This window comes from Oxyura jamaicensis, chromosome 4 (genome assembly GCF_011077185.1).
Source record: "Oxyura jamaicensis isolate SHBP4307 breed ruddy duck chromosome 4, BPBGC_Ojam_1.0, whole genome shotgun sequence".
Classification (NCBI taxonomy): Eukaryota; Metazoa; Chordata; class Aves; order Anseriformes; family Anatidae; genus Oxyura; species Oxyura jamaicensis.
The window spans coordinates 93215366-93239252 of record NC_048896.1 but is presented as its reverse complement, the minus strand read 5'-3'; the positions used below and the strand labels follow the sequence as shown (position 1 = coordinate 93239252).

General features: G+C 45.4%; 1 protein-coding gene across 1 annotated transcript in view; it reads right to left on the bottom strand.

Annotated features, from left to right (window-relative positions):
• The window catches only part of ADRA1D (adrenoceptor alpha 1D), a 42082-nt gene that overhangs the window by 2402 nt on the left and 15793 nt on the right, over positions 1-23887 (bottom strand). The window lies entirely within an intron of this gene.

The window sequence follows — 23887 nt, the reverse complement described above, 5'->3', positions numbered from 1 at the left end:
TTTTTTTTTTTTTTTCCTTTATTATTATTTTTTCCTTTATTATTTATTTATTTATTTATTACTTTTATTTTCTGTTTTACTTTTTATTTTTGGAGAAAACCCATCACCCAGGAAACCCAAAGCTCTGATTTCAGCAAAGCTTTCCTACACCCATTCCTCATCAGCCCACAGTCTGCAGCCAGACTCAGTGTGTCAGGCACTTGGGCTACCCCATCTCAGACAGATCTCAGCATTTTCTGATGCTTAGGCAGGGAAAACACATACGCAGACGTGTGGCTTAAATATCTGCCGAAGGCCAACTCAAGGCAAAGGGCTGGAGCACATGCTGGTGTCAATATGTGCTGCAGGAGGCAGTGAATAAGGACAGCCAGCAGGGCTGATGTCTCTGTGATGAAAAGACCCGGAGCCAGCATGGAGACGGATGGCGTTTGCTGAGTAATGAGCAGCCCCTGGTGCTGGAGTCCATGGTTTTGAACAGAGAAGTAGTGCCGGGGTTGTAGCGCCCCTGCTGTGGGTGTGTTTGCTTAAAGGGATTTATTCCTTCTGGGACAGGGCTGAGATTTATAGGTTGGTGCTAGGCTGCTTGAATCACCCCCATTGAATTCTAACCACAGCAGAAACGTCACTCGGAATGTTTGTTTAGCCAGGAGCTAAAGACCCCAGGGGTGCTGGGGGCAATCTCCATTTCTTTAATATCTCTGTTCTCCATCCAGCCAAGGTTTTGAGCCTTCTCCTTTCCTTGCACAGCCCACCCCCAGGACTGCCCCAAACCATCCTGATGCAACGTGGACCATCGGTAGGTTCCTAGGAGCAGTGGTGGGTTCCTAGGAGCAGTGTTGGGTTCCTAGGACCAGCAGTGGGTTTCTAAGACCAGCATCAATTCCTCTCCTCAGTCTCAGGTCTCAGCAATAACAGCTGTGTGTGTTTTCCTGCCTGGGCTCGTCCATGCTCCATCCTGGAGGAAAGCAGCATCCGAGGCCATGTGCTACCTGCAAGGGGCTCCCTGGCTCTCAGCTTTGCAGGGAGACCTTGTGTTGTCCTCAGTGTCAGTATCTGGGGCCAAGGTAGGTGAAGGAGCTCATTAAGCTTGTAATCCCACTCATATCTTTGTTAGGGAGAGGTTCTGTGCCTCAGTTTACCCACTGCAGAATGTTTTTTTTTTACCATTATCTCTTCTATGGTGTTGTTGTCGACCCTGTTTGCAGTGCTCTCAGTTCCTAGAGGAGGTGTGGTTTTATGCAGCATTTTTTTTTTTAACTTAAGAGAGAGGAAAAGAAAAAGCTATGGTAACAAAGCAAATAAAAGAATAAACTCTTTAGAAATGAAGCTAGTAATTACTGCTTGAGCCAGGCTACTTAAGAGATTGGTGCCTGCTTAAACAGCCTGTTGGCTGTTAAAATAATAATTTATATCTAATGTTTAGTGCTTCATTGCACAATGCAGTTTACGTACAACATTCTTTGTTTTAGCATCCAGATAAAAAAGACAAACTGGGAAAAAACACAGCTATGACTTCCCTGAATTCAGCTTTGGCTACTTTTCACCCTCTAGAACCTCATGTGCATCTGAAGACGAGGGGCTCATTCCCATCCTCATTACCATGCAAATAAGCGTGCCCCTTGGAAGAGATGTGTATGGAGTGCATCCATAGCTTCCTCGTTTGATTACACTGGGATGACAAAAGGGGGCAGGGAGTCCCCAGAATAGGTCACTGGCTGGGGACTTTGTACATGCTGGAGCATCCGACTGCCTTGGCAGGCAATGGGAAGCAGATCTTAAGGGAGAGTTTGGGGGTCTTATTTAGGGAATGAATAAAGTATGAAAGGAATTAGCCCTTGCTTTCATACACACAAGCACACAAGGACATTTTGATAGAGGCTTTATGAACTGGGCTATGTAGTGGTGACTCTATAGGAACATGGATGATGTTGGGATGCCTGGAAGAAAGCACAGAGTAATGGGCACCTGAAGAGCTCAGGAAACGGATATTTCCAAGGTCCAGAAAGAGAAAATGGGAATAAAACTTGAGGTATAGAAATGGGTAGCGATACATTAGGACTTTAGCCTGATCAGTCAGTATATGAGCACATTTTCATGATGTAGCCTGAAAAATATGAAAGACAGAACAGGGCACTATCAAAGGACGAACCAAAATGTTGTAGGACTTGTGCCACATTATGTTTTTTAAAATTCCAGTTGTATCTTGGTTTAGGGAGCTCCCAGGCAGAGCCTCAACTTTCATATTTGTCACTGCCTGGTCAAGAAAGGCTCTGGACATCCTGCTGGGAACTTTTCTTTCTCCTAATACATACATTTATAACCATACTGCGAGGGGGTAGGGGGGGGAGGGGGGGGGGGGGTTGAAAGTTCCTTTTGAGTTCTAGTCCATAGAATTTTCTAAAAGGTCATTTCAAATCTTGCTGAGCCTTCATACTCATGTTGGAGATTGAACAAGGGCTCTAGGTCCTGCTGTAGCCCTTGATAATTTTCTTCAGCAGGATTAAGAAATTAAGAAAGCTGCAGGTGAATTCTCAGGGAAAGCTTGTCCCCACCATGCAAAGAGAACAGAGTCACAATCTAAATGTGATCGGAAGACCAAATTTCACTTTTTTTTTTTTTTTTTTTTTTTTTTTTGGTGCAAAAGTTGAACCAATAAGGCACGTGCTCTGAAGGCAAAAAATCAATTTATTTGGTTTCCTTACAGTGTATGCTTGTATGCTGTGTATATGCCTTTTTTTTTTTTTTCTGTCACCCTGCTCATATTTGAGAAAAATCCCATCCAAATAAAAACCTCTGAACCCAGGGACTAAAGTCCACAAAGCTGTAACAAGCTGACTAGTGGGTGCAATCTCCCCTCCATGAACCTAAACACATTGCATTTTTTTTTTTTTTTAGTCTGTTTAAGCTAGCACAATCTCATGATCTTTCCCTGTCTGCACTTCTCCACCCTGCCCTCTCCATGACTCAGCCGAAGGTGATATCACTGGATTGTTTAGAGAGTTGCTGGTCCCAGTGTTCAGCACACAAAAAAAAATAAAGCAAAACAAGAAAAAAAGACAAATGCACAAGTGAAAGTGGATCCAGTCCAATCTAAATTCTGGCCCTGGCTCCCAATGTGCAGCCAGAATCTGTGAGCAGGCTTGCTTTCTGCTGCAGTTGGCAGGAGCATCTTTGTTTTAAAAGGTCCCTGCTTTTACTCATGTCCTGAATAGTCCAGGGCATAAAACTGCTGCAGATGTGAGAGCAGGTGGGTGAGACAAAGAGCCAAAGTGATGCCCCAGTGCTTTTCCATCATGAATGGAAATTCAAGGACCAGCAGGATCACTTACACTGAGAAAATGCCTTGCTGTTGCTTGGTGTGAACTTTGTATGAGGAATGGCTCTGGATAGCTTATGGAGAGTTAGACCTTGCACGTATTAATAGAGAACTATTATTCACTTTTCCACTACAAGGGGCACCAAGGAGGGTGGAGGCTAGTGGGAGGTAGGTTGTAAATGAAGATAAGGGTATGGTTCATCTCACAGCATGTTCCTCAGCAGGAGGCTGTGGATGCTATAAGTGTTCAAAAACGATTAGACAAACTCATGGTAAAGGAAAAAAAATCTACCAAGGTGCAAACCCAACTATTCATGAAGTTCCAGAAATTCATACATAGCATTAGGCCCATGGGACAGCTGAGCTTCTCCTGAAGGTGGCCTCAAAGGTCAGGAGGGAACTGAAACTCCATCAGGATGTGTCAGGGCAGCAAGGCAAGAGAATTGCAGCTGGTATAGAAAAAAAAAGGTGAGAGGTAGTATAGTTGTTGAAACTCCTGGTCACAGAAACTGTCATAGTCTCTTCCTTCTTTTCTTTCTGGCTCTCACAAAGTAAATTAATTAAATTTCATCCAAAACAACCATGAGCTGTCACTTTCCACCCATTAGCCAGCTTGCACCCCACCTTGCCATCTCCTTGTTGGAATTCCATGAAGGATGCTGTTCTGGACGTGGTTGCCAAGTGATGGGAGAAAGGGCTGGAAATCAGCAAGGATTTCTGCCTCTGTGTGGGACTGGGAGTCCCAACTTCTGGCCAGATTTTATGAGCTTCTCCTTTATCCACAATTGACAATTTCCTTTGGGCATTTATAGGCATATCAGGGTCTCTAGAGGGTTAACACCCCCCTGCAGCTAGCTGATGGCATGTCTTGGAGTGATGGGGGAGTTCACTGCCCTCCTAGGATGGATCCAAGAGCTGCTTGGTATTGGGAGGAGGACAGCGTGTTTGCAGTGACTCCAGCATTTTCCCTGGAGGATGATGGCGTTGGGATATCGGGTGGAATTCCTCAGGCCTGCGAGCCTTCCAGCTGTGGCCCGACCCCATAAACAAGCTGCAGATAAGCCCCAGCTTCTGTCACGCCAACGAAAACCCTCCCAAGCTGCTTGTGTGCATCTCTGCATGTAGGCACGCCTGCTCATTTGAACTTCTGCACCCTGACCCTGCTGGGAAGAAAAGCATGGTGAAGCCACCCCTTCCTTGCCCATTGCTGCATGGCTCTGTCCCATGATGATGGTTGGCTCCTCCTGGAGCACTCCAGCAATGCCAAAGCCAAAGGTAGGGTGAATGTGTCTGGTACTCAGGGTCCCTGTGGACAGAGTGTGAAATGTGCTGGGGCCCAGGAAAGCATGGCATTAAGGCTGAAGGCAGCTGGAAAGTTGCAAAGGCAGAAGATGCCAGCTTTGAAGGGGCTGTGGGCTCTGGAAAACATTGCTATTTTCAATAGCATCTCAAATTTGACGACTGAGTCCAGTTTGCCCATCAGCAAGAAAATCATAATGTGGCAGAGCCCTGTTCTGATATTTACTGGTTTATTTCACTGGTCCCCAAACATGCCCCCTAACCTCTAGGCAGTACAATCCTGGTGATTCAGAGTCTGCACTGGGGCTTTTCTCAAAGCAGCGCTGTGAATCTGGACCACTAAGGGCCATCACCACCATGAGGATCTTTCCAAGGCATCACATTGCCTGCAAATTGATTCATCTGACTGAGTTTAGTTATCTAAGCAGATAGTTTAGTTATCTAAGCAGGTCCCTGGGCTGTTCTTACACTCAGTGCCTTAGTCAGTACTGCCAGTAGAAAGGATTGGGCAATCCACCTCATCCTGACGTATCCCTACTGCCAGGGGAATCACACTCAGTCTCTGCTGTCTGGACCCAGACATTTGGTTCTTGGGGAGACACCATGTTATGGGCATAAAACATTACTGTGGATTAATTTCACCCTTAATGCCATTGGAATCTGGTAGCTTTCTCCGGTTTTAGGAGGAGTCTTGAAATCTTTTCATGCACGGATTTCCCTCCTGTGCAGGTTGGGGACTGCTTCATCAGTGAACCTCCCATGGTGGTGAAGGGTGGCACAGAGAGTCACACAGGTACATCGACACTGCTACCTCACAGAAACCTAACAAGCACTTTCAAGCCTTAGATTGTGCAAAGTGCTAATTTGCTTAGCATGCTCCAGCTAGATCTTTCTGGATAAATTGTGTCCAAGGAGCGGTTCACTCCAGGGACTGCTCTCAAAAGCCCACTAGAACTTGATTATATGTTTTCCCAACATTGCCCCAGCAGGTTCTGCACCCTTAATTACATCCATATCCCTTCACGGCACATCACAGGGTGTACATTGTAAAGCATCTATTTAAGACTGAAGACCCACTCTGGTGAGCTGCCACACAACACCTCCTGCTCCACCAGAGGCTCACAACTCCTGCAAGAGAGTAATTATTTTGTAGGCCCACCGGGGCATTGCATGGGGCCAACAGAGGCTTTGTGCCAGGGACTGTAAAGTACACAGTCTGCGCTAGTCTATGCTACAGCCCTTGCTCTGAGGGACCATTGTCTGGGATTTGTAAACTTTTTTTTTTAGCAGTGTGTCTGACTCCTGGTAGTTAGGTTTGTTCCTGAGAAAGTTGTAGTGATTTGCTGGGAACCATTGGGCAAACACCATGCACAAAGCTTTGTTACCCTGAACTGGGTATACTGCCTTCCGTCTTTTATTAGGGATCTATAAAGAAGAATGTCTTGCTCATAATAATGAAAGAATAATTAATTTACTATTAGGGACTGTAGCCTGCCACTGAACAGTAGTTGACATACAGAGCCCTGGGTCTGTAGAAGAGCCAAGAATGGATTCACATGATTTCCAAAACTGTAGCTCTGTGGCATGATCATAAAGCCATCATTTTAAACCATATCTGTCAGCAGGATGAGGACTGAGGGTTTTTCCCTGCTTCCTGATATTCAGTATGAGCTCTCTGCACCTGAATCAGGCAGGGCCAGGCAGAGCAAAAGGAGAGACACTTTGAAACAAGACCTGGGCTTGAGTACTGTAAACCAAGCTCACTTTTCCATATAACAAGGCTTTATGAAATTGTTAAGGTGATGATTTTGGAAGGGAATGAAGAGCAGGATTGAATACCTGCCTTACACATTGATGAAGGCAATGTTGGCCTGTTAGCTCTCCCATGCCTGCAATGAAGCTTTAAGACTGCTGCTGACCATTAATCCTGCACCACCTGATGAAACTGTCATCACAAGGGCTTTGCTCACAGTGTGGTGGAAAACATGGACAATTCAGTGTCTAAAATGTGTCTAAAATTCAGTGTCAAGATGGACTGCTTGGTCCATCTGCTGAGAAGGTGAGAGGCTGGGCAGCAGAATCAGGGGCACAGATAATGCTCAACTCAACAGAATCAGTAGGAGGATGGGCTTTAAAAACGACTCACAAGATTAATAAGAAGACCAAGTTGTAGGGTTTCTCTCTCTCTCTCTCTCTTTTTTTTTTTTTTTTTTTTTTTTTTTTTTTTCATCTGGTACCTCGTACAGACTCCCTTTAAGGTAGTATTTTTGCAGCATGTCTTATGCCTGGGAAAGATAGATGTATATCCAACTGCCTATTCCTTAACAATTCACAGATAATAGCCTGACTCCAGCCCCAAAGGGGACTTTAAAACAAACCTTAAAATCATGAGACTCAGCAAAAGGACATAAATAAAATTAGGAAAATAATAATAAAAAAACTAACAAACCCACGTCTGGAAGACTGGCCAATTTGGCAAATCCAAAGGGAGATATCAGGAAGGTTCTTATTTGCCTGATACAAATAAGGAAAAATAGCAATAATAGGTCTCCTGAGAGAAGGAAAAAAGTCAGGGTAACCGAGCTGCATGTCAAGAGCTCTTGCCTTTCTGTCTGAGCAGGAAGACGACTGGAATTTACTTGCTGATGTTACAGTGAGCACAACAGAGACTGCAGTGAGATTCTTGCCTGCATGGCTAAAGAGAGGAAACAAGCTTGGAGCTGTCTCTGAAAAGAAAATTTCCATCTGGCTCTGGGTCTGAATGAACAGAACGGCCGCTCGATGTTGCTAGGTTCCCTCCGGGGCAAGTCAAAAATCGGCGTGTCGTTCAGCAAAGAGCATTTCCGTGTCTCCTTTGTGCGAAGGACGGGTGTCCCCAGCATGAAGGTCTTGCTGTGGGAGTCCTGTGCGGGCTCACCAGTGACACAAACATGATGCCAGTCCGTCAAACCGCTCAGGCATGGATAACCTTGTCCTTAACTGCTGTCTGGCATCAAACTCCCTTTTGGTTGGCTGTAACTCATAGGAGCACAGGGCTAACAGCCCACCAGTGGTGTCTGTAGCTTCCTGATGCTTGCGTTGTTCCCCCACAGATGTGACTTGTTAAACTTGGGAGCTCAGAGACATTTTGGACATCCCAGTGTATCTTTCATGGCCTACTGCTAGTGGCTACCAATAACTCTGTGCTTTGTAGCCTCGTGGCAGCTGGTTTAGGAGCACAGGAGGTCAGCACCACCTCAACCAAACATCCTTCTCCCTTCCCCTCTCTGCTGTTCCTCACCCCGTGACACAAAATTTGACTTGAATGCCCCTTTTCCAAACAGCACAAATAGGAACAACCAAGCTACACAGTGCATTGCTGTCATCAGCACCTGCTGAAGGTTTCTGTTCCCTCACAGTGGACTACAGTTGAACAGGAATATACAGGAATGTAAGTTCTCACATGGGATTTCTGAGAAGTGGAGGCAAAGTTCAAAAAGGGGTTCATTAGGAATATAGACTTCATATTCCTGTTTGTCCAACCCCCCTGCAAAAAGAGGCTGTGTAGGTTTTGGGGGAATTTCTGCTTCTTTGGGGTCCGAATCAGCTTCCATCAGTAATCCAATGAATCTGGTTTTTAGTCTTTGTTGGCAGAGGTTCCCAATAAACTTCACACATGTGACAACTAATCAATGTTATAAAATATTGAATGACCTTTTAAATTAAAGCAATTTTCATTTCATGCACTATTTTGAAGAAATCAGCAAGAACTTTATGATCATCAGCATTGTAATTTAGAGAGATGAAAGCACAGTGTATAGAGAACAGAGAATTTAGCTGAATGCATGCGGAACCAAGAAAACTCCCCCATAATCAAGGAAGAGAGATAGCAAAAAGGATTCTGGAGGGATCTGTTGAAGATTCACCACAAGAAAAAACTTGTGAAAACCTGAGGTATTATGATGACAAACCTCCCAGCAAGGTGGGTTAGTTAGTAGAGGAGCTGCTATGATTTATCCCACTGATAAGTTGTTTGACACATATATTTCATGGAATGTCATTAAAGCTCTTTTGCAAGAAGATTGAAGAAATGTTTCTTCAGCCCTCGCCACAAAGACCTCTGTGCTCTGGTATCTATAAATAGTGAATGAACATAGCACAGGGCTTTAGACCAGTTGTTCTCCAGCTTTTTGGAACCAAAGACTGTTAATCCTCATCAGTTTTTTGCAGACTGCGTGGCTCCCTTATAATCTGTTTTCCATGAACCATTTACCAAGCCTTCATGAACCATCAATGTCTGGAGGCCACAGTTTGGGAACCAAACCAGTTCTAGACCACTCATTCTTGCACTTGTTGGCAAGTGCAATGGCACTTTGTGCTGAGCACTGCAAGTGTCTTCCTTTGTGCAACTCCTTTCAATAGCCCTCAGCATCTTCAGAAACTTTCCTCTGCAAATAACTGCTGATCCTCTGTGGCTACCATGAAAAGCCTGTCTTCAACTCATGTCCAAGATGAAATGTCCCTTTTCTATCAAGCTGTCACCTCCACTATTGTAAGAAATATTGAGAACGTGTATTATTATTTTTTTCTAACTAAATGGCAAGCTTGGGAAATCCTGGAGAAAAGGAATGGAGAGGAATGATTCCCAAGCAAGTCACACTGGAAAAACCAGTGTGTGTGCTGGGTCAGTCCCAAGACTACTCTTTGTTTTTCCAACTCAGAAGTTCTTTTCTCTGCACTTGGTTTTCTAAGAATGTGAACTCACCCGCCCCGTCCTGTTTACAAGCTCGTAAATATGTAGATCAGATTTGGCTGTGGGGTAGGCTTTGGAAGGGCTGAATCCTGCTGGGAACACATGGCATTTTATGTACACTGAGGCCAGATCTGAACCGCACAAAGGAAAAAGGCAATTTTTCACTGGGCCCAACCCAACACAGGAAAAATTCTCCCCCAGGGCAAAATTCACGAGCCCTGATTTTAACTTACATTGTGGAACGAGGAGATCTCACCTTGGGTGGGCGAACATCGCCCGGCCACAAATAGAGATGGGACTATTGACTTAAAAGGTGGAAACCTGTTCTCAGCTGATTGCTGGCAAAGCTCATGGAGAACTCGCTGGTGGCGGGACGCCAGTGCTCAGCAAACACACTATCGGAGGAGATGTGGGAGCTTCCTCAGTGCCTTTCCACTGTGCCGGTCCCAAGGACATTGTGTTTATATCAAAATCAAGCAGACAGCACGTCACCGGCCATGGAGCCTGGCACTGCAACGCTTGCAGCCCGTGCCCCGTCCCAGGGCTGTGAAGGATGCTGAACAGCATCCTCGGGAGAGCCGTGCGCTGTGACGCCATGGAGGAAAGGGTGGGGAAGAAAGGCTGGGGGAGGTCAGTATTTTCAGCCTTCATCAAAAATCAGGACTGGCTGTGCAGGCTTGGGAGTGGTTATTCAAGACCAGCCAGGCAATTGCGTGTTTCTTGTCAAGCCTGGTGCGGAAAATCCTCCGATACAAGCCCCGTTTCCGCACCAAGCTGCAAGGCACAGCCATTCTGGGGTTGGCTTGCTTGGCAAAATCTGCAGTTTCTCATTGCTTGCCTTTCTGACAAGAAGCAAAACTTTTTAAAAAAGTTTGTATTTCCTTCTCCCCAGCCTGAAGTTATTCAGATGAAACAGCAGAGAGCTGCTTTATATCTCCCCCAACCCTAAAGCCAGCTTTCAGCTGATACCAGGCTCTAAAAACATTACACTCCCTAAAGAGGCTTTTTTTTTTTTTTTTTTTTTTTTTTTTTTTTTTTTACCCCACAGAAAACAATGGGTCACTATAACAGGGCTCCAAAAATACAAGTGGAATGCCGAGATAACAACATCCTCGTCGTTCCCAACAGTTTCCGAAGCCCTTAAATCGAAGGGATAAGATCTCAGGCTTAGTGCTGCATCAGTCACTGGCAAAGGACAAAGGACACCCCTCCTGATCCTCCAGCTCAATCCTTGTCCCCATCTCCATGGTGAAGCTCATGTCAGCTGTCTGATGTGAGCGGCTGTGCATCCCTTATCTGTTTCTCCAGCAGCTGTGCACTTAAACTGTGTCTCTGGGTAAAGTGAGCGGGGACAGGGTAAGGGATCAGGTTGTGACTGAGGGGCACCCAGGCTGCTAGCAGGGACCCCGGCAAGATTTTGGCCGAAAATCTTTGGCCAAGATTTTTTGTGGGCAGCAGAGCCAAGGGATGTATGTGCATGCAGATCCCTGTTTGTGAGGGTTTGGCTGTGGCAATGCCATGCATATGGCTAAAGAATTGACCCTTAATCTCTCTTGATAGCATTGACGTGACCAGGAGACACCACTTTGTGCTTTGTTGGAGAACCAGTCCCCAGTGGGTTGTTCTCTACCCAGTGCTGAGTGGGGATTCCTGCACACCCGCAGCACACACAAGGTCTGTAGGATGCCAGGACTCATGATCCACATCAATACATGGATGGGAGTGATTCTCTGGGTCACACCGCATCACGGGAGGGGAGAGTTGGCTGCCAGGAGAGCTGGCTGCCAGAGGGGAGGGGAGAGTTGGAGGGGAGAGTTGGGGAGAGGGAGAGTTGGCTGCCAGAGCAGTCGCCAGGAGAGCCAAAATATAATGACACAAGGTGCAAGGAACTGGCTACCTGGTTGTCCTAGCATCAGAGATGAACCTTGGACAAGCACAGAGACTCTGGGAAGAAAAGTGGCAGCAGCCCCACCACCACCATGGTGGCTTTGTTCAAGCTTTACAGCCACCTGGAGTCTTATGGAGAAATCTGGGGAGAAAGAATGCAGGAACCTTGCTGCACTGCCTGGTTTAAATGTCTGCACAGGGCAACGGGATCTCTGCTGAGAAGAGATGAGTGTCTCAGAAAGCCTCATTACGGTGATGAGGCTCGTTCTCAGCTGACATGCTTCCTGCTCCATCTCTGCCCTATCGCTACTTCTTTTTTAATCTCTGATTCTGAAGGGAAAGGATGGAAATTTGCATTCAATCTTCATGGCAATTTGCGTACATCCCATGAGATATCTTCCTGCCTCTCTCTCGCCTTTTCACTGGGTAAATAAGCCTTTTTGCCTCCTCTGCTCTTCACTCACTGCTCAGAAGTATTAGCTGTGGGATCTGGGGTGCTCTCCATGCCTTGATGTGTCCTTGACTCTTAATTGTCTCTTGGATATGGTAATTTTGCACATTCACTTAATGTTCCAGGGAAATGACCCTAAGAGGACTTTCCACCCCTTCTTAGGAACGTGCTGCTCTTGTGGACAACCTCTGTCAAGACTAGTGTCCTCCCAGGTGATTATTACCTCCTCTTCTTCCACCATCACAAACTTATTTTTCACTTGCCACCTCTGTCTGAGGAGATTTTGATGGTTCCTCGTGTCGGGGAAAAAAACCCATGCCATATATACCTTGCTTTGCTTGTGCACTTCCAGCAGCAACGCTGTCTAAAGGCAGGGAACCTGCAGATCCAGTGGGGAGCTCCCAGTGGGACCCCAAGGTCTCTGAACAGAGGTCACCTGTGTGTCTTGTGCTATGAACCTGTCCCTGGGTAGAGACTCTACATTTGTTCTGAGACAGGACATATCTTTCTTATAGTGCAGATCCGCTCTTTTCCTGCATCCAACATGTTAGATTGTCTGAATACAAGCAGAAACACAACAACACTGCCCCAGTTCTTCAAACCCTTAGCACATAAGCTCTCAGGGCATAAGCCCTCAAGCCCTCTGCTTATCAGACCCTGAGCAGAGGCATAGAGAGAAGCTTTCTGTAGCTCCAGATTCTTACTCTGCCCTTACAAACTGCCTCCAGATATTCATAACACTGAAAAGAGCAATTTCTCTGGCAGCTGAAACCATCTGTCTCAGACAACACCAGTGACTTCAAGACTATCAACTCGCTTGCACCCAGAGACAAATAGCTTCTAATAGTGGGTGAAGCTAAGCCATCTGATGGTCTTAACGTAAGTGTTATGGCACAGATTTTAAGAATAATTGCACATTGAACTCTCATTAAACCCACAGGCATTTAGCATGAAAATTGCTCTGAGCAGGAGGATTATTTTCCTCCTAGTATCAAGCCCAGCGATACATTAGTAATATTGTCAGTTTTGGATGAGTGTGCGTGTGTGTCCCCTCCCCAAACAGCAGCACATGAGAACATTTTGGTGAAACTGTTCTTCAGAGAAATATGTTTCTTTCCAGTAACAGTTGATGACTTGATATTTCAGCTACCTCCCTCACAGAAAGGCTGTCAAGGCTGCTGGCAAAAAGACGTGTGATCCACCTAGGAGCAATGATTCATAAAGTGTTGGTAATAATAATGAAAGCTCAGATAATAAACAAGCCAAGAAAAGGAACAGATGAACTGGACCAAGGAAGAGTGAAAAATGGAGGTAGCTCTTGTGGAAAACCATGTCCCAAGTCATTGCTCACAACACAGAAGAGAAGCCAAGGAGATGAAAAACGTTCTGAGGAGCTCTATGAGACGATGCAAAGGTCTGGAAAGCTTGACTTAGAGCAAGAGGTTAAAACAGCTTGATCTATTGGCATTATCCAAGAGAAACTGAAGCAACTTGCTCATGCGTTGCGGTGCCGTACTGGGGAAGCCTTTTCTGATAGCAAAGGACTCTTTAATCCAGCCAAAAATGGTAGAAAAAACATAATGGCTTGAAGTTATGGCTAGATAAATTTACACTGGAAAGAAAGCAGTCATTTTTAATAGCAAGGATATAAAGCTACTGGCAAAAACATGACTAGAGACGTGGGTTCTCCATTATTTGCAGTCCTGATTTAATGCTGAATGTCTTTCTAAGAAAAAAAAAAAAGCTGCTTTGAGTAATGGGCTGAGTTGAAGAAATTATTGAACAAGGCACTTCGGGTTGCAGTCATCAGTAAATCACAGCAGATAGTCAGAGCTTTCCAGCTTTGAAACTGTGACCATGAGTAGCAAACTCAATTCCAAAATGAGGTGGGACCTGAATATAGAAGAGGTGTAATAATTGCCATGTAACAGAGAGTCACCAGGTATCATAAGTGCAAGAACAGTTTGAGTAACAGTTGATCTGCTCCAAAAACTGCTTTAATTGGAAATACGTTGGACTTTATTCCCCACTGCAAGATTCTTCCCTGGGTTTGACACACATATGCTGTGATGTCTGCATTTTCATGCATTTGCTCTAAATTAGAGGGGCTGACAACGAGTCAAGCATCTGTGTCAAGAGGTTTAATTTAATATAATGAAGGTTTTGCTTCCTGGGGATCATGTCAACATTAAATTAATTACAGAGAGCTGCAGTGTTGATGTTTGGAACCAGTTAGACTCCCTGCACTCTCACATCCAGAGGTAATACCCTTTGGTATGCGGGCAGTTGCCCACAGCAAACAAAGCTGGGAAGAACCGAGCACCATGGAGCACTCTCTGGGTCTTTCCTCTCAAAGCAAGCTGCTGCCACTTGCTGGCAATGTCTGCGTGGCCCTGTGGATGCCATGAGCAGAGACCAGAGCCAGCTTTGAACAGTCAGTCAGGTCCCAGCAGCATTAAAGCTGCATTTCTTGTGCTGCTGAAGAAATCTTTGCACGATTAATAAAAAAACGAATATTGCTGTGTGCTGTGCAGCTCTGAGGACACGAGACAGCTAGTGGGAGCAGCCTGGGGTGTCCTTGTGCTGGGTTGCTTGGTGCCTGACCTCATTCCCTGATTTGGGGCCCACCTGGGACAGGTGCTAAAGACCCCCAGGAGGAGATGAAGGAGCAGATGTGTTGATGTAATACTCAGTGAAAAGAGTTTATCTAATAATGTTCCTTTCTCTTCACCTATGAACTCTCTACACTCGGTCCAGCAGAAAGCCTACAACCCAGATCAAGAGATGAAAAAAAATCCTCAAACCACCAGAACAGTATGTTAAATAAATAAATAAATAAATAAATAAATAACGATAATTAAAAATCCCTGCCCATACCTTTCTTTGTGGAGACTGTGCTAACACCCCCACCAAAATACCCCCTATTCCCTGACGGTGCAAGCTTGATGCTCTCTCCCCTCCTCTCTGGGGCTGCACCTCATTTTTGCAGGGATAGGTGCCAAAGGACACATGCTTGTTCCTGGCCATGCCCAAATGAGGGAAATCAACCCCAGGGCAGCTCTGCCTCATTTAAGCACTTGGCAAACTTTGCGGGTTGCTCAGAGGTGCTGCAGTCCTGCGCAGCACCATCACCAGGGCTCAGGAGGTTTTGTGTCCTCGTGCCCCCAGCACACTACAATGCTTCTCTTGGTGGCAGTGCTGGGTATGTAACTGACTTCTTTCTCCATTCCTTCTATCTGATTGCTCCTTTTCCCACCTTATTTCCTTGGCCTTTTGTACCCTGCTCAGTGCCTGCTGTCTGCCTTTTCCTTTGCCATGCTGCTGCCACCCACAAGGGTGAGGTAAAATCTGCTGAGAGCCTCAGCACTGGAGCACTGGAAACCAGCCTGAGACTTCAAGGTAAGCCTCAGGGACCAAAGCAAGTGATGGGATGGCATCACAACTGCTTTCCTGTTTTCCCAGGAATATACAATTTTCCCTCCAGGAGGATTTTTAAGCCTCATGTAGGCATGTCAGAAATAGGGGAAGATGTCCTCACCTGTCTCTCAGGGTGAGTGCATCTATCCCTTTGTGCCTGTCCATGTAAATCCATGTAAAAGGAGGTGTGCTGTGGATTTTTCTCCTTAGCTGAGTCCTTTGACCCCAGGTGTCAGACGCTTTGTAGGTCTGTCTCATAAAAAAGATCTCAAATCCCATGACTGACACACATTTCTCAACACTATTCCTTGCTAGGAGTCCAACCCTGGCACACAGGACCTCTCTCTCACCACTGTGCCTGTTTTTTTGGGAGGAGCAGGCAGTAATGCTGAGGAGCCAGCTGCAGCTCCAAGAGGCTTTGCAGAGTTACGCCAGAGCCTGGCTTGGTCTCACTTCTGTCCTGCCTGCCAAGCAATCACTGCTGAGGAGTGCCTTAATAAATATGCTTTACTCCAAGTGTACCTTGGATGCTGAACGATGACACACGGAGTGGCATTTGTCTCTAGAGGAACGCAGATAAATCCCCTGATCCCAGATCTGTGCTGATGGCTGCTATCTCCCAATTATGCATCAGGCCATGGAGCATCAGATGAATAGCCTGGTCCTTTCAGCATGTGCATTTGAATTCTGGAGTACGTGACCCAAGATAGCAGGCGACAGGGCAGTAATTACTGCTTGCAGCCAGAAAACTCTTTTGACAATTTTTCTAAAAAATGTTTTTTTTTTTCTAAGTGAACCATGCTCTTAAAAACAAATGGTGTCAGTGTGAGTGTGCTGGGAGGGGGATGCAGAAAAAAGTGTTAGGGCTGCTATGCTTGTATGGGGGTCCCAAAAGGAGGCCTGGCACTTCAGCCTCAGGTATCTGGAGGTGAAGTCTTCCATAACACCCCAGAGGGTTTAAGGTATGTCATCTGGGGGTCTCAAATCCCTCCAACCTACAAATGAATTTTCCCTGAAAATAGGGCTTACCTGATTCCATACTCTGCACATAACCATGCGGCTACCCAAGGGCTAACTCCTAAGTTTGAGCCTTTTCCAGTATATATATATATATATATATATATATATTTTTTTTTCAATTATCCTCCAAGTCTGAAAACTCAGAATAGCTCGGCTGCACTGGCCCTAGTGTGATAACCTCTTTAGCACCTCCTATAAACAACTTCAAAGCATTAATACGCTACTGTTGCTAACACCACCAAGTCCCAGCCTGGGCAGAAAAGACAGAGTTCCTGTGAGTGGATCCTGGTCTGATCTTGGATCCAGGCAAATCCATTTCAGATCTGCTGGCAGATCTCTGCACGAAGCACATGGTGATGGGTAGGCAGAGGGTATCTGATTGTACTGGTGCAGGAAAAGATGACTGGGCTGAAATGAGTCACAGGAGAAGAGACAACAGCATCAGCAAAGGCAATTAGTCAATCGGATTGCAGAAAGTGAGTTATAGATTCCTGTGTGCCTCTGTGACTCTGAAGATTGCCTGGAAGAGAAAAGGTTAGACTGCAGTCGTTTCAAGTGGTTATGTCATTCAGCTTGTTTCTGGAAAGAGCAGTCCCCAAACCTGTGCTGTTTCCCCAAACTTCCTCTCTCATGAATTTCTCTCATAGACCCGACCAGCAGCTCAAGACATTTCCTTGCAGCCTCGCCAGGCAGAGGGAAGGCTGTCCCACTAGGGCACTCAGGGCACATCCTTCCCCAGCTTATTGCTATTAGGGAAGGATGACTGGGTGTACTCCTCCTGAGTCCAGCTGAGTTTCATCCCTTTTGTGCCAGAAAAACAAACCTGAAGGAGCCAAAGATCACAATCTGCACCTCTTATCTGAAACATATTTTTAACTGGTCTGAAATGCTGAGACACAGGTGGTCACCAGCTATCAGTGGTAAGGGGCTTAAGATTATGGAACAAAAAGCCAGGAGCGGAATAACTGAAGTATAATAAGCTGAGTTGGTCAGAACCTTATTGGTCAGAATCTTATATGGCTTTCCATGTGGATCTGATTTCAGATACACAGATTAAGTGAGTTTGGAAGGGATCTCTGAAGGTGTCTGGTACAACATCTACTCAAAACATTACCAACAGAATTTTTGAGTGCAGACAGCAAAGAGAGAAGTGCTAATGTCTATCTCTTCCATTGGGTTCCAACTGTCTAGTCAGGAATTTGGAGATTTTTCTAAGTCATTGAATCAAGCAAGGCATTGCAGAGCATGCCGTGGTTGAGGGTGACAAATTTTTAGCATTGAGTGAAAGACATTAATTACATTTTTAACAAATTCACAATATTCACCAGGTGTACTAAAAATACTATCAAATAAGCTTTTGTATTTAATCTATTTGAACAACGAATAATGATTTCTGAATTGTGTATATCATGTTTTCATGCATTTAACTTCTACACGAGATAATTTGTACTCCTTTAAAAGTTCTTCTGCTTGGAAATGTCTGCTGATAGAACACCCTTTCAGCTAACTCACACCATGAGACAGTCACCCAGCCTCAGGGAAGTGGTGCTCATGTGTATATTGTGTGTAGGGACATCCTACAATAAAAGGAAGCAGTTACAAAGGCTGGGGCAATGGAACTACTGGGAAAGATGGGACAAACTTTTCAAAGATTGAAACTACTAAGTAGGAGTTGAATTTAGAAATACTGTATTACATACTCATCATATAGTCCAGATCCAGTTTCTCTGACCTGAGGTCAAGGGTGGGACTAGATCATCTCTTAAGATCATTTCCAGCCCTGGCCATCTATATCTCTGTGAAGCCAGAACGAATCATGAACCCCAATGATTTTAATGTGAAGAGATGGAGTTGTTAAGGATCAGTTTTTGCAGAGTATGTCAATACATGCTCAGGGGTAGAATTCCAGATGTCTGGTTTATGGGAAATTTCACTTTGATATTTGCTTTCTTTCCAAAACAGAATGCAATAAAATTTAATGAAAATTTCTGAGGAACTATAAATTAAAAAAATAAAAAAATAAAAAAATTCCAAGAACCTCTGATGCACACTGTTGTTTAAAAGCGATGTATCCCTGGAACCCTGAGAACCTCCCAGCTGAGGCAGAAACGGTTGTTAATCTGTGGAGACAGCCATGCCAACAGCCAGCCACCTCTAGGCAGGTCTGCACTGCTGCGCAACTTCCCTCTTTTCAAGCTGCCCCAGCCACAGGGCAGAGAAGATATGAAGTCCTTTCCCAGCTACTTTCCCTAGGTTTTCCCTGGTTTGAGTAACACATGAGATCAGGGAGTGGAAATCATGCAAATCTTTCGAATTTTTGAATGTGGGAATGTGGAGTGTCTCAAAGTCTCCAAAACTAACACATCTGCAGCAGGAAGTCTTGAAGCACTAGAAAACCCTCTCTAGAGCCAGGGCACTCAGGGTTTCCAGGTTCCTTGTGTTGGATCCAAGAGTCTTCCCTGGGTGAGCCCAGAACTGCCAAAGTTTTCAGCCTGCTGGTTGCATGGTAAGAAAGCCATGGAAACTTGGCATGACAGGGCTGCCCCGGAGCTGTGAGTAGCGATTGAAGTAGAGGTTGTTAAACCTGGGACATTTCCTCTCTGTTTTCCAACTGGCATTTCCCAATGAATTCCTCCTTCTCTGGCTGGAGTCCAGATGCACTACTGGGGAATCTCATGAGTTCAGCATCTGCTTAAATGTTTCTCTTACTTTGGGCCATTGCACCCAGGAGAATGATGTGTGATGTGCAGGTGTGCAGGAGGCTGAACCCACACCTAAATATTACAACAAGAAGGTCAAAGGAAACTGGTTTGCTTTTGCTGCTGACTCTGGACTGCCTTCTGTCATGGCTGCATAAATGGAGGAGAAGGGGAGAGGCTGCACAGATGGATCTTTTCTCCATCTTCATTTTAACCTCTGCCTACTGGTTTTCTTTTCTCGTTTCCAACTCCTCCTTCCTCACTTATGTACCATGCCATTTCCCAGCAATTTAATGCAAAAGATGCCAATCAATCACCCGCAGGCAGTAAAACTGCCAATTTTGTACCCGGAATAGCCATTTTCAGGTTTGCAAATGCAAATACATACAGATCTACACAACATGCTTGTGCTTTGCAGCAGCATGGATGCCATCAGACATTTCGGCCCTGCACCCCTGGCTGCTCTAAAAGCCAATACCTCCACCCCCAGCCATGCTGGGTTGGACACAGAATTAAGCCGTTGATTTGGAAGAAAAGAAATGACGCAAGCAGTGAGAAATGGAGATCTCTCACCCTTGATCTCTGATGAGAAGGGAGGGCAGAATGCTTCTGCTGAGGCAATACTACCTTGTGTTTGAAGAAAGTCCTGGTTATTGGAGACAATCAAAAAATGCCTTGACAAATAGATGTTGTCGTTCAGATTGTCCCAGGGGATGTCTCCCCACTTGGAGTCTCTGTTAAAGTGACTTTTGCATCCCTACAAAATTACAATGCAGAGATATTCTGCTGAGATGTCGAACATCCTACAGTGACCCTGGGGAGGGGGCAGGGAGAGGAGCATGGCTGTCCCTCTAAGCCACATTCTCCAGATGACTCCTGGTCACTGGGGTGACATCCTGCCCGGCCCTTGCACTAGGCTATTTAAACAAGAAGGGGAAGGACTTGGGTGACATGAGATATTCCCCCGGGTGCTGGGTGACAAATCAGTCCAGATTCCACTGAAGAACTCTGTCTTCAGGGAGGGGTTGGTCATTGGACTGGCCGGGAGATTTCCCCCCCTCCCGAGGAGACCCCAGGGTGAAGGTGGTCTTTGCCCTCCTTGTTTTCTGGGACATCCATGTCATCCATATCCCTTGGTCATTCCTTTTGACCTCCCTTGGCTTGGTTCCCTCAAAGATTCCCCTGAGGAACAGAGGCCTGGTATCAATTAGCTGTGCAAGACAGATGGCTATAATCTCTGCTCTGTTGTCTTGGCATGGAGAAATCCCTGGATGTTCACTTTGAGAGTGAGGAAATGGTGCAATCTATGGCCTGGAGCTGCAGACCAAGTAAGGGATCCTAGGGGATCCTGAGAACCTCTGGGGCCATGAACCTGCCCTTGTTCCTCACCTCTCTTGGTGTAGGTGTCCCCACTGAGGGTCATGTAAGGAGAACTGGGGGGAGCCATCAATGTCCAGAGCCCCAAAGAAAGACCTTGAGGTAACACAGGGAAGAATTTGGCTGCAAGGCTGAGCATGACCCAGTGCCATTCACCCATAACCAGCCATGGTGTGAGGGCATGGTTCAATGAGGGCAGATGAGTTTAGGATCTGAAAATCCACTCCCTCTTTGCATGGGATTTCTTTGGGGGTGCACTCCAAACCTTCCTTGAGTTTTCCTGTCCACAAGAGTAATGGAAACGGGTAATTTCTAAAACACAGAGTGTTCTGTAGACAGAATATGAGGTATGAGCAAATTTCTTGTGGTGTGACACTGGGCGTTGTCCCAAGGCATGGAAGGGGACATGCTCCTTACTGTAGAGCATCTGTGCCTCAAACCATTCCTCCACGAGGTCCTCCAGCTCTGTCAATGGGAAACTTCTGCTTCCTCCCAGCAGCTTGCTTGTGCAACCTGCAAGCCAGGAATGGCAGATGGACCCCTCCTGCCTGGGTTTTGGGCGAGCTCATGGGTGGCAGCTCTTTTAAGGGCTGGGTGATATCCTTTCTCGCTCTCTGCCTCTACCAGTCCTTGGGGCTCCTTTGAAAGAAGCCGCTTGTTCCCCTTGGAATAAACAGATCAGCTAAGGTGTGTTTCAGTCTGGGACATGTCCTCCAAATGGAAATTGAAAATTGGGCACAATCAAGAAATGTCTTGGCTGTTCACCACAACACCATATGCCCAATTCGTTCCCCAACCTTAATCCCTTTGTACACAAAGATTCCCAAGAGCTTTCCAGGCTGTACCGGAATATCTCTCCTGACATCATGCTCATGCAGCCTGACAGAAAGAAAGACATCTCATAATAGCAGGACAAAAATATATTGGTTGGCCATTTCTTTCCCTGAAAAGCGTGCAAATTAGAGGAGACAAATGCAAATTTTCATGTAGGGCAAACTCATCAAATTGTTTTGGCCAAAGCAGATGAGAGAGAGAGAGAATAATCTGAAAAGGAAATGCAAAATTTCAATCTTGAAACTTTTCTAAACCAAACTTTTTTTTTAGGATCAGGGGACAGGGATGCCAAAGTACTTTGTATTGGAATTTACTTATATTTATTTTTAGAAACCAAATCAAACTTAATCAAAATGCAAAATGAAATACTGCATTATGGATCAATTTGAAAAACAGAGTTTAATTTTCTCTTGTTGACCTAACAATTCTCTCTCTTCTTTCCCTAGATCCTAGACCTGCTGATGAAAGACCATTATCAACATTCAGGTTCTCCCTTGGGTGATTCAACAACTTCATTATCAAACTTTTCACTGAAAATATGCACTTTGTTTTTTCTTTCTTTTTTTTTTTTTCTTTCTCTCTTTCTCTCTCTCTTTTTTTTTTTTTTTTTTTTTCATGCATAATACTCTTCTGTGCATCTGCTGCGAATCATTTGTGATAGTCCTACACCCTAATGGTGGGCAGGGGTCAATACTTTGCACTCTTAAGCTCCCAAAACCAAGGCAATAAGGCAATAAATTTTCTGGAGTGAGGAATTATCCTTTTGCTACATGAGTGCCAGCTCCTACACGCATGCTCAGGGATGTAACCACAGTACAAATAGGCTTTTATTAGTAGGAATAACAAACGAATTGTTCCCAAATGATCACAGTCTTGTATTCTCTCTTTTGTTTGTTTTGTTTTGTTTGTTTGTTTGTTAGTTAGTTATTGTTTTTGCTATTTGTTAATGGCAACAAACAGCTTGGTTTGCTTTTCATTTGTAGGCTTTTCTGAGTGGTTTTGAAGGCATTCCCAAATTTAGTGGAAACATCTGCCTAGTGGGATGCTTTTTGCTCCTTACCAGTGACTGGGGTGGTAGAGGCACAGCTACTGCTTAGCATTGCTGTCAGCCTTGGTGGTTTCTGCCAAGATCTGCAGGACCCGAACTCCAGTATACCTATCCACATCTGCAAATGTGTTTCTGCTTTGTGTAGGGAATGAAAAGGAACAAAAGGAGATAAAGATAACCAAGGAGAGGATGAAACCAAGGGAAAACTCGTTAGTGCTGAAACTTTTCTGAGTGGCAAGCCCAGCACCAGCAGAGTTGGACTAAAGAGTTGTTCAAAGTGGGAGGGAGACCAACAGCCACTAAATGAGGAAGCATTCTAGCTGGTGAAGGAAGGAAATGAGCTCTGGGTACAAGGATCAGCACAGATCCCAGGGAGACATCAGTGGTGACTCCTGTTCACTGAAGAGGACTCTGGAGTGACAGCTTTGTATCTCCAGTGGCAACTAGATCTGCCTCAACAGCAACTGGGTTAGAGAGAGCTGACCCCAGAGCAAACACCTACACTCAGTGAGTGCCTTGCTCTGCAGGGCCATGGAAAATGCCCACACCTTTGCTTGGGTGCCTGCCAGACCTCTGAATGGGATTTATTCTTTCCACTTTTGTGCCTGAGGGGCTGACAGATGTTTGTGAGAGATGCTTGTGAAGAGAGATAGATCCCAGTGCAATTTTTGGGCAGTGTAGGCAAGAGAGAACGGGACACCATGGCCAAGTATAAACACACAGCATTACCAGGAAGGAGATTCCTAAATTTTTCATCCAAAAGAAGCTTTTAACCCCAAGATCCTTTGTTCACAATTATGAGCAACAGTGTTCCCTTTTTCCTGGGTGCTGGCTGCTGATGGAGGTATGAAGCACGACCACCTGTATCACTGAGAGCCTGCTTTAGTGCAGCCCAGACTAAATCCCAATACCAGTTCACCTGGGAACTTTACTGATGGAACATTTGTTGGGAAAAGAGGGGAAAAACAGGTCCTGACACCATGCGTGACTGGCCCAGTCCCTCTCTCACTTCAAAAGTGAGAGATTTCTCCTGGACTGTCACACTGTTTTCAAATGTGTGCAGAGGAATTTCCTCCTTGGTGATTGCAGTTTGGGATAAAACACTCTTGATCCTCTGTGAGCTGCTGTATCCCTGGAGTGCAGGTCACTCCTGGAGAGGGAGAAGGGTGAGCAGGGATTTGGAAGTGACAAGAAATAAATAGGGGGGAAGAAAAATTGACTTTCCCAGATCATTTTTGACCCAGTCACCATGGTGACCATAAGTGAGTGTTCAAGAGGCAGGATGACTCACATCTGGCAGTGGAGCAGCATTTCTTAATCCACATTTCAGCACTGGCTGATGGGACCTTGTGGCTTTGAGGCGTGCCTCCTCCAGTGACCTGGGGAACTGTTTCCAGCTCTTCCTTTGGAGAGCCCCTTACACAATGAAATGGCAGTGAGTGAGTGAAGTGGACCATCTGGTGCAATCCTGAGCACATACCTGGAGATGGAAGGTGACTTCTATGTATTCGTTTAAGCACTCTTCCTTGGAGACCTCAGTGGCATGACTCAGACAAGCCTAACCCCAATTCTGCCTTAACAGTCAGAGCATCAAGCACCATAGGTTAATGGTGTAGAGGACATTTTCATTTTTGTTTCAGATTTCTCATTTTCATTTTGTTTTTCATTTTTCATTTCAGAGGACATGGTGCAGAGGACAGGGTTCATTACAGAGGACAGCCACCCATGGATGGCGACAGGGTTGGTCCCCTAAAGCATCAGTGATCTTCTAAAGAAGAGGAAATCCAGCTGGATCAGTGGAATAACA